The sequence below is a fragment of the Moschus berezovskii genome, chromosome 2 (assembly GCF_049115385.1).
Source record: "Moschus berezovskii isolate FMDL1 chromosome 2, NW_MosBer_1.0, whole genome shotgun sequence".
Taxonomy (NCBI): Eukaryota; Metazoa; Chordata; class Mammalia; order Artiodactyla; family Moschidae; genus Moschus; species Moschus berezovskii.
Genome location: NC_142461.1, coordinates 66,421,984 through 66,439,677, shown reverse-complemented (window position 1 = coordinate 66,439,677; position 17,694 = coordinate 66,421,984).

Here is a 17,694-nt window from a genome sequence, read left to right as displayed (position 1 = left end):
CAAGCAAATAATCTAACCCTGGGTCTTCTTTCACAAACTCCCACTTCCCCATGACTTTTTAGTTTCAGATCACTTCATTCATTCCTGAGTTTCCCATGAAGTCACATGCCACTGACAAGCTAGTAAATGAACCCTGCTTCTCCCCAAAGGCAATGTCTCTCTGAACCTAGACTTTCTGGGGAGAGCAGGGCAGGACAGAACTTGAAGATGAAAAGAGGTGAAGATAAACTCCCAACCTCTAAATGTAGCGTGTGTAGGGCCTGTTACCCAGTAAGATATTAGGCCATCCCGGTCAAGCTGAGTTACTTGTTTTATTATGGTGAAATACATATAACAAAATATTTATTTTAATCATTTATAAGTGTGTATAAGTTTTGATATGTTATGCTTTTGTTTTTGTTCACCTCTATGTATTTTATAATTTCTTTTATGATTTCTTTTTGACCCATTGGCTGCTTAAGAACATATTGTTCAGTTTCCACCTATTTGTGAATTTTCTAATATTCTTTCTGTTATTGATTTCTAACTTCATCTCATCGGTGTTAGAAAAGATATTTTGTATAATGTTTATCTTTTAAAATCTATTGAGACTTGTTTTGTGGCAGAACATTCATTCATCCTAGAACCTGTCCATGTGCACTTGGGAAGAAAGTGTTTTCTACTGCTACTGGATAGTTTCTAGATATGTCTTTTTGTCTGATTTGTTAACCATTTGTCTAAGCTTTCTATTTCCTTTCTTATCTTCCTTCTATTTGTGGAAAGTATTGAAGTCTTTCAATTGGGTTTTGAAGTGTCCAACTATTGGATATTTAAGTCTCCAACGATTATTGTAAAACTATTTCTCCCTTAAATTCTATCAACTTTTGCATGAAAATTGTAGAGTCTATTATGAAAATGTTATTAGGTCTTTTAATTATTATATATCTTCTTGCTATATTGAACATTTTGACCTTTTGTTAATATATTATATCCTTCTTTGTCTCTTGTAATCTTTTTTTTTTTTGGAGTTAAAGTCTATTTTGTCTGATATTAGTATATTCGCTTCTTTTCTGATTATCATTTATAGGGATAGGGAATATCTTTTGCCATCCTTTCACATTTAATCTGATTTTGTCATTGGACCTAAAATGCCAGAGGTCTCCATCTCAGCATCAAGACCCAGCTCCACCAACTGTTTGCAAGATCCAGTGATGGATGCTTCAGGCCAAACAACCAGCAAGACAGGAACACAACACCACCCATCAGCAAACAGGCTGCTTAAAGTTGTACTGAGCTCATAGATACCCCCAAACACACCCCTTGACATGGCCCTGCCAACCAGAGGAATAAGATTCAGCTCCAACCACCAGAGTGCATACACCAGGCTCTACCACCAGGAAACCTAGACAAGCCCCTGGACAACTTCACCTACCAGGGGGCAGACACCCGATCCTGAGATGGTGAAAAGGAGACCACAAACACAGTAAGTTAGACAAAATGAAATGACAGAGAAATATGTTGCAGACAAAGGAGCAAGGTAAAAGCCAACAAGACAAAATAAATGAGGGAGAAATGGGCAATCTACCTAAAAAGTAATTCAGAATAGTGATAGTAAAGATGATCCAAGATCTCAGAAACAGAACAAAGGCACAGACTGAGAAGATACAGAAATGTTTAACAAGCAACTTGAAGAACTAAAGAGCAAGCAGTGATGAACCATAGAATAACTAACTGGAAAATACACTAGAAGGAATCAATAGCACAATAACTGAGGCAGAAAAATGGATAAGTGAACTGGAAGACAGACTGGTGGAGATAGCTTTCAAAGAACAGAAAAAAGAATGAAAAGAAATGAAGACTATCTCAGAGACTCTTGCGACAACATTAAATGCACTAACATTTGATTTATAGGGGTCCCAGAAAAAGGATAGAAAGAGAAAGGGTCTGAGAAAATGTTTGAGGAAATTATAGTCAAAAGTGTCCATAATATGGGAAAGGAAATAGTCACCCATGTCCAGGAAGCAGAGAGAGCCCTATACAGGATACACCCAAAGAGAAACATTCTGAAACATATTAATCAATCTAACAACAATTAAATACAATAAAAATATTAAAAACAGCAAGGTTAAAGCAACAAGTAACATACAAGGGAATCCCCATAAGATTATCGGCTGATTTTTCAGCAGAAACTCTGCATGTCAAAAGGGAGTGGCAGGATATATTTTAAATGATGAAAAGGAAAAACCTACAACCAAGATTACTCTACCCAGCGGGGAGTTCATTCAGATTTGACAGAGGAATCAAAAGCAAAAGTAGAGAATTCAGCACCACCAAGTCAACTTTATGACAAATGTTAAAGGAACTTCTCTAGGTAGTAAACACAAGAGAAGGAAAAGACCTATGAAAACAACACAAAACAGTTAAGAAAATGCCAATAGTAACATATATATCAATAATTACTATAAATATAAATGTATTAAATACTTCAGTCAAAAGACATAGAGTGGCTGAATGTATACAAACACAAGATCCATGTATACACTGTCTACAAGAGACCCACCTCAGACTAGGTACACACATAGACTCAAAGTGAAAGGATGGGGGAAAATGCTCCACACAAATGGAAATTGAAAAGAAGCTGGAGTAGTAATACTCATATCAGACAAAATAGACTTTAAAATAAAGACCATTATAAGAGACAAGAAGGGACACTACACAACAATGAAGGGATTGATTCAAGAAAAATACATGAGAATCGAAAAATATATGCACACAGCATAGGTACACCTCAGTATGTATGGCAAATGTTAACAGCCATAAAAGGGGAAATCAATAATAACACAATATATTGGAAGACTTTAACATTCCACTTACACTCATGGATAGATCATTCAGACAGAAAACTAATATAGAAACACAAACCTTAAATGATACATTAGACCAGATAGATTTAATTGGTATTTATAAGATATCCCACCAGATATCCCACACTTTCTTCTCCAGTGTGCAGGATCATTCTTCAAGATAGAACACATCTTGGATCCCAGACCAAACCTCAGTGAAGTTAAGAAAATTGAAATTATATCAAGAATCCTTCCTTTTGTTTTTAAGCTATGAGATTAGAAATCAATCACAGGAAAATAAATGATAGAAAACTCACAAACACATGGAGGGTAAACCATATGTTACTAAATAATCAATGGATTACTGAAGGAATCAAGGAAGAAATCAAAAATTACCTTGAGACAAATGACAATGAAAACACAATAATCCAAAACTATGGGATGCAGCAAAAACTGTTCTAAGAAGGAAGTTTATAGCAATAGAATCTTACCTCAAGAAAAGAGAAAAATATCAAACAACTTATCCTCAAATCTGAAACAACTAGAGAGAGACAAACAAAATCCAAAGTTAGTAGAAGAAAAGAAATCATAAAATCAGAGCAGAAATAAATGAAATAGAGACAAACTAGACAACAGCAAAAATCAATGAAATTAAAAGCTGATTGAGAAGAGAAACAACATTGATAAACCTTTAGCCAGATTCATTAAGAAAAAAAAAAGGAGAGGATTCAAATCAATAAAATTAGAAATTAAAAAGGAGAAGTTACAATGGACACCACAGAAACACAAAGAATCATAAGAGACTACTACAAGCAACTACATGCCAATAAAATGGACAACATAGAAAATTCCTAGAAAGATACAATCTCACAAGACAGAATCAGGAAGATATAGAAAATATACATGGACCACGCGTAAGTACTGAAATTCAAACTGTGATTAAGAATCTTCCAACAAATAAAAGTTCAGGGCCAGATGGCTTCACGGGCAAATTCTAACAAACACTTAGAGAAAAGTTAACACCTACCCTTCTGAAACTCTTTTAAAAAAGCACAGAGCTAAAAACACTCCCAACATCATTCACCATCACCCTAATACCAAAACCAGACAAAGATATCACAAAAAAGAAAAATAGAGGGCAGTATCACTGATGAACATAGATGCAAAACTCCTCAACAAAATACTAGCATACCAAATCCAACAACACAGTAAAAGGATCACACATGCTGATCAAGTGGGATTTATCCCAGGGATGCGAGAATTCTTCAACACACACAAATGTGATGCACCACATTAACAAACAAGAATAAAATGCATAAGATCATCTCAATAGTTGCGGAAAAATCTTTTGACAAAGTTGAACACCCATTTAGAATAAAAACTTTCCAAAAAGTGGGCCTGGAGGGTACTCGATTATAAAAGCCATATACAACAAGCCTACAACTAACATCATACTCAATGGTGAAAATCTAAAAGCATTCCTCTAAGACAAGGATGTCCACTCTCATCGATTTTATTCAGCATAGTTTTGGAAGTCTTGGCCACAGCTATCAGAGAAGAAAAAGAAATAAAAGGAATACAAATTGGAAAAAAAGTAAGACTGTCACTGTTTGACATGATACTATATTGGACTTCGTTTGTGGCTCAGCTGGTAAAGAATCTTCCTACAATGCGGGAGACCTGGGTTCGATCCGTGAGTTGGGAAGATTCCTTGGAGAAGGGAAAGGCTACCTACTCCAGTATTCTGGCCTGGAGAATTCCATGGACTGTATAGTGCATGGGGTCGCAAAGAGTCAGACACAACTGAGCTACTTTCACTTCACTTCATGATACTATGCATAGAAAATCCTAAAGATGCTACCAGAAAACTACTGGATCTCATCAATGAATTTGGTAAAGTTGCAGGATACAAAATTAATACACAAAAGCCCTGCCTTCCTACACTAACAGTGAAAGATCAGAAAGAGAGATTAAGGAAATAATTTTTGCCATTGCAGAAAAAAGGAATAAAATACCTAAGAATAAAACTACCTAAAGAGGCAAAAGACTTATACTCAGAAAACTGTAAGATACTGATGAAAAAAATCAAAGATGACACATACAGAAAGATATACCATGTTCTTGGATTAGAAGAATCAATATTGTGAAAATGACTATAATACCCGAAGCAACTACAGATTCAGTGTAATCCCTATAAATTACCAAAGGCATTTTTTCACAGAGTTAGAACAAATATTTGACATGTTGTATGGAAACACACAAGAAACCCAATAGAGAAGGCAATCTTGAGGTAGAATGGAGCTGGAGGAATCAGGCTCCCTGGCTTCAGACTATATTACAAAGCCACGATAATCAAAACAGTATGTATAGACCAGTGGAATAGGACAGAGCATCCAAAGATAAGCCCATGCACCTATGGCCACCTAATCTATGACAAATGAGGTAAGAATATACAATGGAGAAAAGAGAGTTTCTTCAATGAGCGGTGCTGGGAAAACTGGACAACTACATATAAAAGAATGAAAGTATAATATTCCCTAACACCATACACAAAAATAAATTCAAAATGGACTAAAGACCTAAATGTTCGGCCAGACACTACAAAACTCTTAAAGGAAAATATAGGGAGAACACACTTTGACAAAAATCACAGAAAAATCTTTTTCAATCCACCACCTAGAGTAATGAAAATAAAAACAAAAGCAAACAAATGGGACCTATTTAAACGTAAAGGTATTTGCACACCAAAGGATACCATAAAACAAAAAGACAACCCTCAGAATGGGAGGAAATATTTGCAATGAAGTAACTGACAAGGAATTAATCTCCAAAATATAAAAGCAGCTCATGTAGCTCAATGTCAAAAAAACAAGCAGCCCAATCAAAAAGTGGGCAAAAGACCTAAATAGACATTTGACCACTGAAGACATACATATGGCAAACAAACACATGAAAAGATGTTAAATGTCACTAATAGTTAGAGAAATGCAAATCAAAACTACAATGAAGTATCATTTACATCGTTCAGAGTGGTCATTAAAAAGCCTACAAAGAATAAATGCTGGAGAGGGTGTGGAGAAATGAGAACACTACCATACTGTGGATGGGAATGTAGATTGCTGCAGCCACTATGCACATTCCTTAAAAAACTGAAAACAGAGCTACCATTGTTGTTGTTCAGTCGCCCAGTCGTGCCTGACTCTTTGTGACCCTATGGACTGTAGCACACCACAGTTAACATATGACCCAGCAATCCCACTCTTAAACATGAATCTGGATAAAATCATAATTTGAAAAGATGCACGCACCCTGGTGTTCATTGCATCTCTATTTGCAATATCCAGGACATGTGGAAGCAACATGTCCACCAACAGAGGAATGGATAAAGATGTTGTACATATACGCAATGGAATATTACTCAGCCATACAAAGGAATGAAATAGTGCCATTTGCAGGGACATGGATGAACCTAGAGATTGTCATAAAGAGTGAAATAAGTCAGAAAGAGAAAAACAAATCTCGTATAATACCCCTTTCATGTGAAGTCTAGAAAAATGGTAGAGATAAACTTATTTGCAAAGAGGAATTAGAATCACAGATGTAGAAAACAAACGTGGTTACCAAGAGGGAAAATGGTGGGTGGAATGAACTGGAAGGTTGTGATTGACATATATAACTACTATATCAACCACAGATAACTGATGAGAGCCTACTGTATAGCACAGGAAACTCTACTTAATAATCTGTGGTGACCTAAATGGAAAGGAAATCTAAAAAGAGTGGATATACGTATTCATATAACCAATTCACTTTGCTGTACAACAGAAGCTAACACAATATTTTAAAGCAACTCCAGTAAAAGAAAATTATTTGAGCATAAGGTATAAAAATTCATGAAATAAAACACCACAAGGAGAATAAATAGATAATAAAATGAATCTCCTGTAGACAACATATAGTTGAATTATGTTTTTTAAATCCCACGTTCTTCCAAACTCTCTGGGTTGTAGAGTCTAATCTATTTACATTTAAAATAATTACTGGAAAAGAGGAACTTACTGCTGCCATTTTGCTATTTGCTTTCTACATGAATTATAGCTTTCCCCTCATTTCCTCCATTAATGCTTATTTGTGTTCAGTTGAATTTTTTTAGTGTAACATTTTGATTTCTATTGTCATTTTCTTATATGTGAAATCTATAAATATTTGATTTTAGGTAACCATTGAATTCAAATCCTAAAGTTATAACAGTCTAATTAGAATGTATACCAACTTCAATAGCAAACAAAAACTCTGCTGCTGTAGTGTTCTGTTGCCTCTCACAGAGATCCTTACTGAAGATTCTTTGAAGTCACTGCTGTCTTGCTGCTTCCAAGATTTTCTTTGTCTTTTGACAATGTGACGATAATGTGTATCACTGTGGGTCTCTTTGAATTTATCCTACTTGTTTATTGAATTTTTTGAATTTGCAGATTAATTACTTCATCACATTTGGGAAGCTGTCAGCCATTATTTCTTCATGTATTCTTCCTGCCGTTTCTCCTTTCCTTCTTCCTACAATGTGCATGTTGGTCAGCAGTGCCCCGCAGATTCCTCAAACTCTGTTTACTTTTCTTCATTCTTTTTTCTTTTTGTTCAGACTTAGTAATCTCAATGATGGTATCTTCAAGTTTTCTGATCCTCCAGCTTACTCAAATGTGTTTTTGAACCCCTCCAGCATATTTTTCATTTCACTTTTCATACCCTTCAGCTCTAGAATTTCTTTTTGGTTAATCTTTATATTTTCTATGTCTTTGTTGACAGTCTCGTTTTGTCCATACATTGTTTTCTGTCTTTGTCCATGCATTCCCTTAGCTCTTTGAGCATCTTTAAGACAATTGTTTTATTTATTTTTTATTTATTGGAGGCTAATTATTTTACAATATTATATTGGTTGGTTTTGCCATACATTAACATGAATCCGCCCCGGGTGTAGATGAGTTCCCCTTCCTGAAGCCCCCTCCCACCTCCCTCCTCCCCTTATCTTCCCTCTGGGTCATCCCCACACACCAGCCCCAAGCATCCTGTATAATGCATCGAGCCTGAACTGGCGATTCGTTTCACATATGATAATATACATGTTTCAATGCCATTCTCCCAAATCATCCCACCCTCACCCTCTCCCACAGAGTCCCAAAGACTGTTCTATACATCTGTGTCTCTTTTGCTGTCTCGTATACAGGGTTATCATTCCCATCTTTCTAAATTCCATATATATGCGTTAGTATACTGTATTGGTGTTTTTCTTTCTGGCTTACTTCACTCTGTATAATAGGCTCCAGTTTCATCCGCCTCATTAGAACTGATTCAAATGCATTCTTTTAAATGGCTGAGTAATAATCCATTGTGTATATGTACCAAAGCTTTCTTATTCATTCGTCTGCAGATGGACATCTAGGTTGCTTCCATGTCCTGGCTATTATAAACAGTGCTGCGATGAACATTGGAGTACACGTGTCTCTTTTAATTCTGGTTTCCTCGGTGTGTATGCCCAGCAGTGCGATTGCTGGATCATATGGCAGTTCTATTTCCAGGTTTTTAAGGAATCTCCAGTTTTAAAGTCGTTGTATGGTTAAGTCTTACATCTGGGCTTCCTGAAGTATATTTTCTGTCTATTTATCTCGTTCCTTTGAATGGGCCATACTTACTTATTTCTTTGTATGGCTTGTGATTTTTTGGTTGAAAGCTGGGACATTTGAATTTTATAACGTGTTAAATCTATAAATCAGCATCTTCCTCTGGTTTGCTGGGTTTTTTAATTTTTTTAAAAATTGTTGCTATTGTTGTTTTTAATTTTTAAAAAATTGTTGGAGTGTGTCTCCTAAAGTGAAAACCTAAAGTTTTTCTCAGCTCTTTTATAATCTGCCTCTTTGTCTGGGTATGCTATCCAAAGTCTGACATATATAGGGTTGTTTTTTAACACCCAAAACAGCAGGTACTGCTCCTATAAATCTCCTGGAAGTTTAACTAGTGAGGGTTGAAACGCTAGCATACATCCTCCATGTCTTCTCCTTAGTTACATGAAGGAGCAATCTAGCCAGAACACAGAACCCCAACATCTGGAGGACAAGGTCCTTACTCCACACTCTGGTTCTAGAAAGTCATGCCAGAAATTGGTTTTCTGTCCCTACAAATGTCTGCCAGTGAGGGCAAGAAGGAGATGGGTAGCTGCCATCGTGCTGAAGGCGGAAATATTATATATAGAAATTAACTGCAATTTATCAGCCAAGTTGTTTCCTAAAAACCACAAATGTTCAAATAAACTTCAGAACTATAACTTGGTCACTTCACACTGTTTCTGCCAGTATAATTGCTATTTGGCTGGAGAAATAGATACCTGCTAGTTCACTACTCCATCATCTTCTCTGACATCATGCCTGACTTATGTTTTGAAAGGATCACTCTGGCTGCTGTATTGAATGTGGACCATATTGTAGTATGGACACCAGTTAGAAAGTTACTGAAGTAGGGATGCAATGTAAAGCATGATACATGTAATTAACACTGCAGACAGTTCTGTGTGAAAGTTGCTAAGAGAGTAAATCTTAAGCATTCTCATCCCAAGAAAAAAATTATTTTTTATTTCTTTAATATTATATCTTTATGAGGTGATGGATGTTCCCAAAACTTATTGCAATAATCATTTCATGATGTATGTAAGTCAAATCATTATGCTATATACCTTAGACTATATATCTCAATAAAACTGAAAGGAATAGTAAATGCTAGGGTTGAATATTATATTAAAATCCTATTTCTTTACAAAAATAAAGTTAATGAAGTATTTAGGTGAGAGACTGTGATGACTTATACCAGAGTGGTAGTGGGGAAATGGTGAGAACTTTCAAATTCTAGATGTATTTTGAAAGTAAAAGCAAAGATTTCTTAATGCATTGAGTGTGGTGAGAAAAAGGCTGTGAGAGAGAAAGGAGTCAAGGTTGGTATCAGTTTTTTTGGTTTTTTTTTTTTAATCAAAACAACTGGAGTGAACAAGTTGCCATCACCTAAGATGAAACAAATTCAGGAGCAGTTAGAACTTGAGATGTCTATATGACAGGTGTGTAGAAATAGGCATCTGTAGTTCAAGAGTGAAGTCTGATCTAGAAATGCAGATTTGTGAATAATGACACATAGGTGTCATTCCACAGGTGGAACTTAAACCTGTGAGGCCAGATAACATCACCAAAGAAGTGAGTATAAATAGGAAAGACAATGAAGGATCAGATCCTGGGGCACCATAACATAAAAAGAGATGAGGAAAGAGAGAACGAATCAGCAAAATAAACTAAGAGTGACCAGTGAAATAGGAAAACTATCAAAAAAGTGCCATGTCTTAAAAGACAGCAAAGGAGATTATTTTAAGGAGAGGGTGAGCAATCCATTGGTGATAACGTGAGCGTCGTTTTGGTTGAATTATGGGGATGACCGTTCCACTGGAGTGGATTTAAAGAGCACAGAAGGAGAGGAGTTACCAACAGTGGGTATCAGCAACAATTTTAAGGAAGCTTTCCTCAAAGGAGGGTAAAAAATTGGGTAGTAGGTTGAAGGAATTGTACCAAGATTAAGAGTTTCAAAATGGAGAGCTAACAGTATGTGTCTTCAGCAGTTGGTAATAATCCAATGGAAATTGCATTATTGATGCTGTGAAGGAGAGAGAAGGAAGGACTGCTGCTGGGAAAATACTCAGAAGCAGGTAAGAGGTGGTGGAATTCAGTGCACAGGTAGAAAGAGTGGTTCTTGACAGGAGCTTGAACAGTTCATCTAGGTCATAAGAAAGCAGGTGGATGGCATCTTGGTAGAGACGGTAGCAATGGTGGGAATCCAGAGTTTCACTTCTGGTTGCTTGAATTTTCATAATAAGGAAGAGGGCAAGATCATCAGCTCAGAGTGAAGACAGGCGATCAAGTGACAATGAATGGATTGTCTGGCAGAGAGACTTGAATAAAGACCTATACCCTACTGCCAGACGGGTGCTCACAATGAGACCGCCAGCATAATCACATCATTTACCCCAGTTACATTCAGTTGCCCAGAGAGTTGGATCCAACCTGTGCTATGTATTTTGGCAAGTGAGTACAATGAAGCGAAACAGGAGCAACAGTTGAGGATGTGTGCCAGGGGGTGATTAAAATGACTGGCCATGAGTTTAAACACGAGAAAGGACAAGAAGTGGGGAATGGACAGTGGAAGAGTGGCAGAATAACAGATCAGAAGTCCTAGAGGCAAAGGATTGTTGGGACTAGCATACTGAAAGAAGAATTGAAAAGATTGGAGGTGTGCCAGAGAGTAGAATGGAAGAGTGATTATGAAGGATTTACCATCAGTAAAAATGACAAGGTAGGGTATGACCTGATAGCATGTGACAAAGTGGTGTGTGAAGAACCAGACCATCAGAGACTCTGCTTTCTCTTCTTAACCAGTGCAGGGCTTGGGTCGGAGTTAGCACTCAATGAACATCTGTTTAATGAATGGGGAATGACTGACAACCAACTCTAGGCAATTTGGATTGATTTCCTATCTTTTCTGTTCCATCCCCATTGTTCTCAGTCCAGAATTGCTCAGGCAAAATTGTTTTAGATCAATGAGAATTAGCACAGGTGACCCTTGGCACAAAGCCTGCACAGTTTCTAATAGTGGTTCTCTCTATCTCTCTCTCTTTTTTTTAAATGCATATTTAACATTTTCTTGTGCAGAGGCTTCCAGGATCCAGAGTTGTTCTACTCTCACCTGCCCAGGCATATCCTCCAACTCTCAAATGTCTCTCTGGGAAAGGAATAATATTGCTTATTTATTCTTCAGTATGAGTCCGTCCGTCCGTTCCATCGCTCAGTCGTGTCCGACTCTATGCGACCTCGTGGACTGTAGCCTACCAGGCTTCTCCATCCATGGGATTCTCCAGGCAAGAATACTGGAGGGGGTTACCATTTCCTTCTCCAGGGGATCTTCCCGACCCAGGGATCGAACCCGGGTCTCCTGCATTGGAGGCAGAAGCTTTAACCTATGAGCCACCAGGGAATACCCCCCAAAATGAATATATTTAAATTAGGGTAATAAAAGTTTTGGGTTTCCCTGATGGCTCAGTGGTGAAGAATCTGCCTGCCAGTGCAGGAGACATTGGTTCCATCCCAGGGTTAGAAAAGTCTCCTGGAGGAAGGAATGGCAACCCACTCCAGTATTCTTACTTGGGAAATCCCATGGACAGAGGAACCTGGCAGCTACAGCTCATGGTGGTCACAAAAAATCATCACAACTTAGTGATTAAACAACAACAGAAAAAAGTTTTGGCTCCTGTGAAAATATTGTATGTGTCAGGAAGGCAGAGGGTGGTGTCTGTGGTCAGGAGAACTTTATAAAAAAAAAAATCAGACCAGAAACTCACAGCTGCCTCTCTTGCTTTTGCCCTGGGTGTGCCCTGAGTGGGAGTGCTGGTTCAGTGGGAAAGTTGCACCACAGACCAGTCTGCTTCCCTTTTCTTCCCTCCGTTCTAGAACACAGGCTTCAGTCCTGATGCAGCAATCCCAAAATGTGTGTGAGCATCCCTTCACAGGGAAGAGAAGATGTGGGTGGCTCAGCAAGGTCTCACACACACTTCACCTCATCTATACCCTCTAATGGCTTTCAAAGGACAAACTTCTACAAGTTGGGCCAGGGTCCAACAATAGTAATTTTGTCACCTTTTTTTCTCTAACTTCTGTTTTCATTAACTTTGTTGAAGTATAATTTACATACTATATATGTATTTCAAATGTAAAATTTGGTGAGTTTTGTAACAAACACCCAATCAAGACACAGAGCACTGCCATCAATGCAGAAATTTCCCTGGTACTCCTGATCGGTCAATTCTCCCCTACCTCTACCTCCAGGAAACCATGGTTCTGTTTTTCTTCTTTCTTTTTTTAGTGTTGTTTTTAAATTGTCAACTACAGATTGGCACTTACCGAGAGCATCGTGAGCAACTGAACAACCACAACAAGGGCATTTGCCATCTGCCTGCTCTGCTGCAGCTGCTGACCTTCAACACTCCCTGAAGGGAATTCAGGGTGGAGAGCAAGGCACTCTGTGCTCCCGGGAAACTGGTGAACAGGTCTATAGATAGTTAGATATTTTCAGGAACTGTTTTCATGATCCCAATCCTTGCATCTCTTCATATCTAGGAAAGCACTAAATCCCCTCATGGTCACATCATCTCCTTGTAACTAAGAGAAAACCTTTTGTAAAGTAAGTGCTTGATTGCATTGAACTCTCCCTTCACCAAAATCTTATATATTGACCTTTCCCAACTGCCTCTTTGGAGCAGTGTCTCAGAGTTATTTAGTGCTGTCTCCCAGGCTGCAGTCCTCACTCTGCCCAAACTTAACTCATCACTCTCAAATGTTATCCATCTTTTTAGTCAACAGGAATTTTATTTATTTATTTTTGGCTGTGCTGGGTCTTCATTGCTATGTGGGCTTTCTCTAGTTTCAGCAAGCAGAGGCTACTCTCTTGTTGCAGTATGCAGGCTTCTCATTGAAGTAGCTTCTCCTACGACTGGAAAATGGGCTCTAGGCCATACAAGCTTCAGTATTTGCAGCGCATGGACTTAGTTGCTCCGTGGTATGTGGAATCTTCCCAACCCGTGTCTCCTGTATTGGCAGATGGATTCTTCACCAATGAGCCACCAGGGAAGCCTAATGACACTATAGATGAGTGTGATTTGTTCTGGACACTTAACATGGATAAAGTCATACAATGTCCTATTGGGGTCTAGCTTATTTCGCTCAACATAATGGCTTTTAAGATTCATCTATGTTGCTGCCTCTTTCTCTTTATTGCTGTAGCCCATTGAATGGATATACCAAAATTTATTTACTTGTTAATCTAATGATGCTCATTTGTGTTGTTGAGCTTTTTTAACTTTTAAAATGAATTCATAATAATTATGCTTCTTTAAGTACCATTAATGAAATTATTAAGTAAATGCTGAGCTAGTCATGGGGGACACTAACCACCACGGTCATGCATGACTAGCAAGAAAAATAAGGTCAATAGATAGAAATGTTTAATATTTGTCTCCTTTCTCTTTTCCTTAGCCCAGGTCCCTCTTTCTATCATCTCCACTGGTGATCTTAAGGAGATGGCAGAACCATGGGCAAAACTGTCAGTGAGGTGTGACAGGGATCAAAGAGCATCCTGGAGACCTGGCTTGTCTGTTTGCTGAGAAGTTTGTTTGTTTTAAATACTTTGGTTTGCTGCAACCAGGACTAAAAAAAAAAAAAAAAGGACATAATTTAAAGGACTGTCTCCAACCTGGATGGAAGGACTTTTTTCAGAAGAAACTACACTACACCAGGATGAGAAGATGACGACATCAGAGGTAGAGAGCTTGCCCAAGATGCTGGACCTGATTTGTACGATCATTTATAATGTTTTCTTGACTTCTTAGCCCTCTGCATATAAATCAAATGCTTTTCTACCATAGGCCTGATCCTATGCTAGTTTTAGAAATTAATCCAATTGTCGGGTTTATAGACATGTAAAAGCTCATTCTGCTTACACAAAAACTCTGTTAGACTTGTGCCATCTTAATGTCCTTAAACCATGGCAACAGTCTGCTTCTAAATTGGAAAATTAAAAACAATAGCTGGAAATCAGAGTCAGGGCTATGGGAAATCCAAGAGGGCTGCTTGGCTTTTCCCAGCTCCCTGACAAACCTCATTTTTTATTTGATGGGTTAAAGCCTCCCTGGCTACAGGGCCTCCATAATGAAAAATCACGGAATATTAAGTTTTGTAAATTGTTAAATTAAGTTTCTAGTTTTGTTAATGTCTAGTGTTTATTAAGACTCACTGCTGAGACAGTTTCTTGTTACGTGATACTGCTAAAAGATTTAATTAAGTTATAAAAAAGGACATTCTAGGTTAGTTTCTAAGGCTTATCTCAGTAACCAATCTTCAGTTAAACCTCGGATGCTCCATAATGTACAACCAGGAGATTAACACCAGACTATAATCATTTAACGAATGAAGTCAGGTGACTTGGGGTCTACCAGGCTTTATCTAATGAAAGTTCTTGACTTAAAATTCTTATTCGACTAATAACTGCTAGCTATGGCTACATTATTTTCTATGTCACTTGTTTCACTGAGCCTGTGATATAATGCTGAACTGACAGTTCCATATGAGATCAATAATTGTAATAATGTGACTCTGGGTATGGGAAAAAGCAACAAGAGGAAATATTTACCTGGACCAGGAGGCTAGTAAGACAGTGGTCCAGAGACTTTTGCTCCTTGCAAGGCCTGGTCCAATTTTAGCATCACTTCCCTAGACCTGGGAATGAGCCTTCCCAGCACCGCCGGACACAATGGCCATGAAATGGTGTCACATGGTCAGATATGTGGCTATGAAGGGACCCTGCTGACTGGAAGTTGGTACTTGCCAGCTGCCTCTACAAAGATTACATCATGATCATTGCAAGCTGCTGACCTTCAACACCCCCTGAAAGAAGTTCAGGGTGAAAATCAGGAATGAGGCACTCTGTGCTCTGGAAAAAAAAAAAAAAAAACTGGCAGAACAGGCCTTCAGATAGTTAGAGCTTTTCAGAAAAAGGTTTTATGAGTTCCAATTCTTGCATCTTCTCATACCTAGAAAAACACTGACATCATTAATGGTGAAATCTGCTTTGGCTATTAAAAAAAAATTTTTTTTTTTTTTGCAATTAAAAGTCAAAATAGAGTAGCTATGGTTCAGACATCCTGGGAAATAACTATTTCCCAGATATCCTGAAAAATGATATTATGGGTGTGATTTCAGATTAGATGCTGTAACCTAATGTAGAACTTAATGCTCCTGTAATGCATTTTTGCTTCTGTACTTTGCTTGCTGCTCGTAAAACCAAAGTTACTCCATTTTAAGATAAGGTTGTTTTTAAGTAAAGATTCCTAAAATTGTTTTTGAAAAAATAAAAAAAAAAAACTTTATTTACAAAAATAAATGGTGGGCTGAAAAAAAAATATTTTGGTTTGTGCAGGTAAATTTTACATCATGTGTTATCATGGTTGTCCCACTTTTAAGCTGGAATGGGGTTACTCAGGAGTTCTTGATGATCTGCCAGGTGGCCCAATGACTATAGTAGTTTGGGAGCCACTAGTTCAGAGGGTCAAGCTCTGCAGAGGGTACCATGAGTTGGGGTCATGCTTTCCTGGGCCTCCAACACCATAACCCCTGTGTAAGAAAGGCAATTTGGAGAACATCAAACCTTGATAGAACTATGTCAGAACCCCTCTGAAAACACGTTTAAATTCTCCAATTCAATTATATGCACTCTGCATGAAAAGGAAAGCCAAACCCTGCATTTCTTGAACAGCATGGTCCTCAAATGCAAGTCAACCACTTCATCTGGTGCTCAAGGAAAGTAACAGCCAGATCTGTGTTCCAGAGATAAACATGTCTGAGTGGGACTCAGGAAGAAACTGGACACGATTCTCCAAATCCTGTCTTTTGCACTTTATGGAAGACTTAATGGACTTTTAAGGGTAACACCCACAATCCAGAAGTTTCACACTATGTATCAACTTGGTATAAGATTCTATTCCATTAAAGTCCTTTTGTTTACAAATACTTAGACGTCTATCATTCAGTTTGATCCTCAAACTCATACTATGTAAAAACAGGGAAACTGTTGGTATCCCATTTTGCAAACGAAGATACTGAAACAGAGTCAGGAGCAGTGCTGGGACCTGGTTGAATGAGTGACCAGAGTCATTGCACAAAGAAGCATGGGATCCTGTGGTGTATTTAAAATGTTGTCTTTGTTTTCATGATGGACCTTTTGCATTAATTTTGATTTTTAAGGATTGTGTTAAAATAATCCTTACCTTGATTACTGAATCTTTTTCACCCCAAGCTAGTGCCTGGTTTGCTTTATCTGGCCCTGCTAAACAGATGGACTATCTTGAATCTTATGGAGTATCCATTTATCCACTATCAAATGGGATTAATATCAGTAATTTCCTATGGTTCAACCTCATGGGTCCTCCTAGGATGGAGTCCTGAGGGCTTACATGGGTCTCTGTGCTGCCTGTGACTGCTTTATTATTCTGCACAGCAGTCCTCAGCCTGGCTGTGCAGTAGAACCAACCATGAGGCTTCTAATTAAAACCAGGATCTCAGGCTGGAGTAGGAGAATAGCAGGGAGTATTTTCAAAAGCTCAGCCAGTATGAGTTTCTGCATTAGAACCCTTGGATTAAACTAGATTAAACCAAACTGTAAAGGCTAGATGTCCTGGATTTGAATTCAGGTGTTATCACTTTCTAACCACAAGATCTGAGGCAAGTTACAAGTTATTGTGAGTGCTGAGTCATGTATATGTGTCCGACACAGTGCCTGACGCCTGATACATCTTGGATAACAGTTAATGCTTCTGTGAGCTATTACATTGTGCTGAGGTTCAGAGAAGCTAAGCCAATCACCTGAGGTTACACAGCAAGTATGTGAAAGAGTTGCCTTTGGGTCCCAGGTCTGTCTGACCCCACAGTCAGAGCTAATTGACTGTAGTTGATATATCCACTAAATGTTCCCGCTAAAGAGGACTACACTCTAATTAACACAAGCGTTTTCCAAAGAGTCCCTTCTGCACCCCCACGAGTGAGGACTGCCCTTGGCCAGAGCTGAGATAGCCAGGCAGAGAGGGGAGGCCCTGCAGCCCAAGTAATGGGTTCCTTTGGCCAGGAGATTTCCTGCCCATGGAGGAAGCCCTTGTAGCCTCTGGCCTCTTGGACGGTCCACTACCAAACTTGTGACTGGAGCTGCCAGCTGCCTTCATTTCCTCACTGCCTCTTTTTTAACCTTTCCT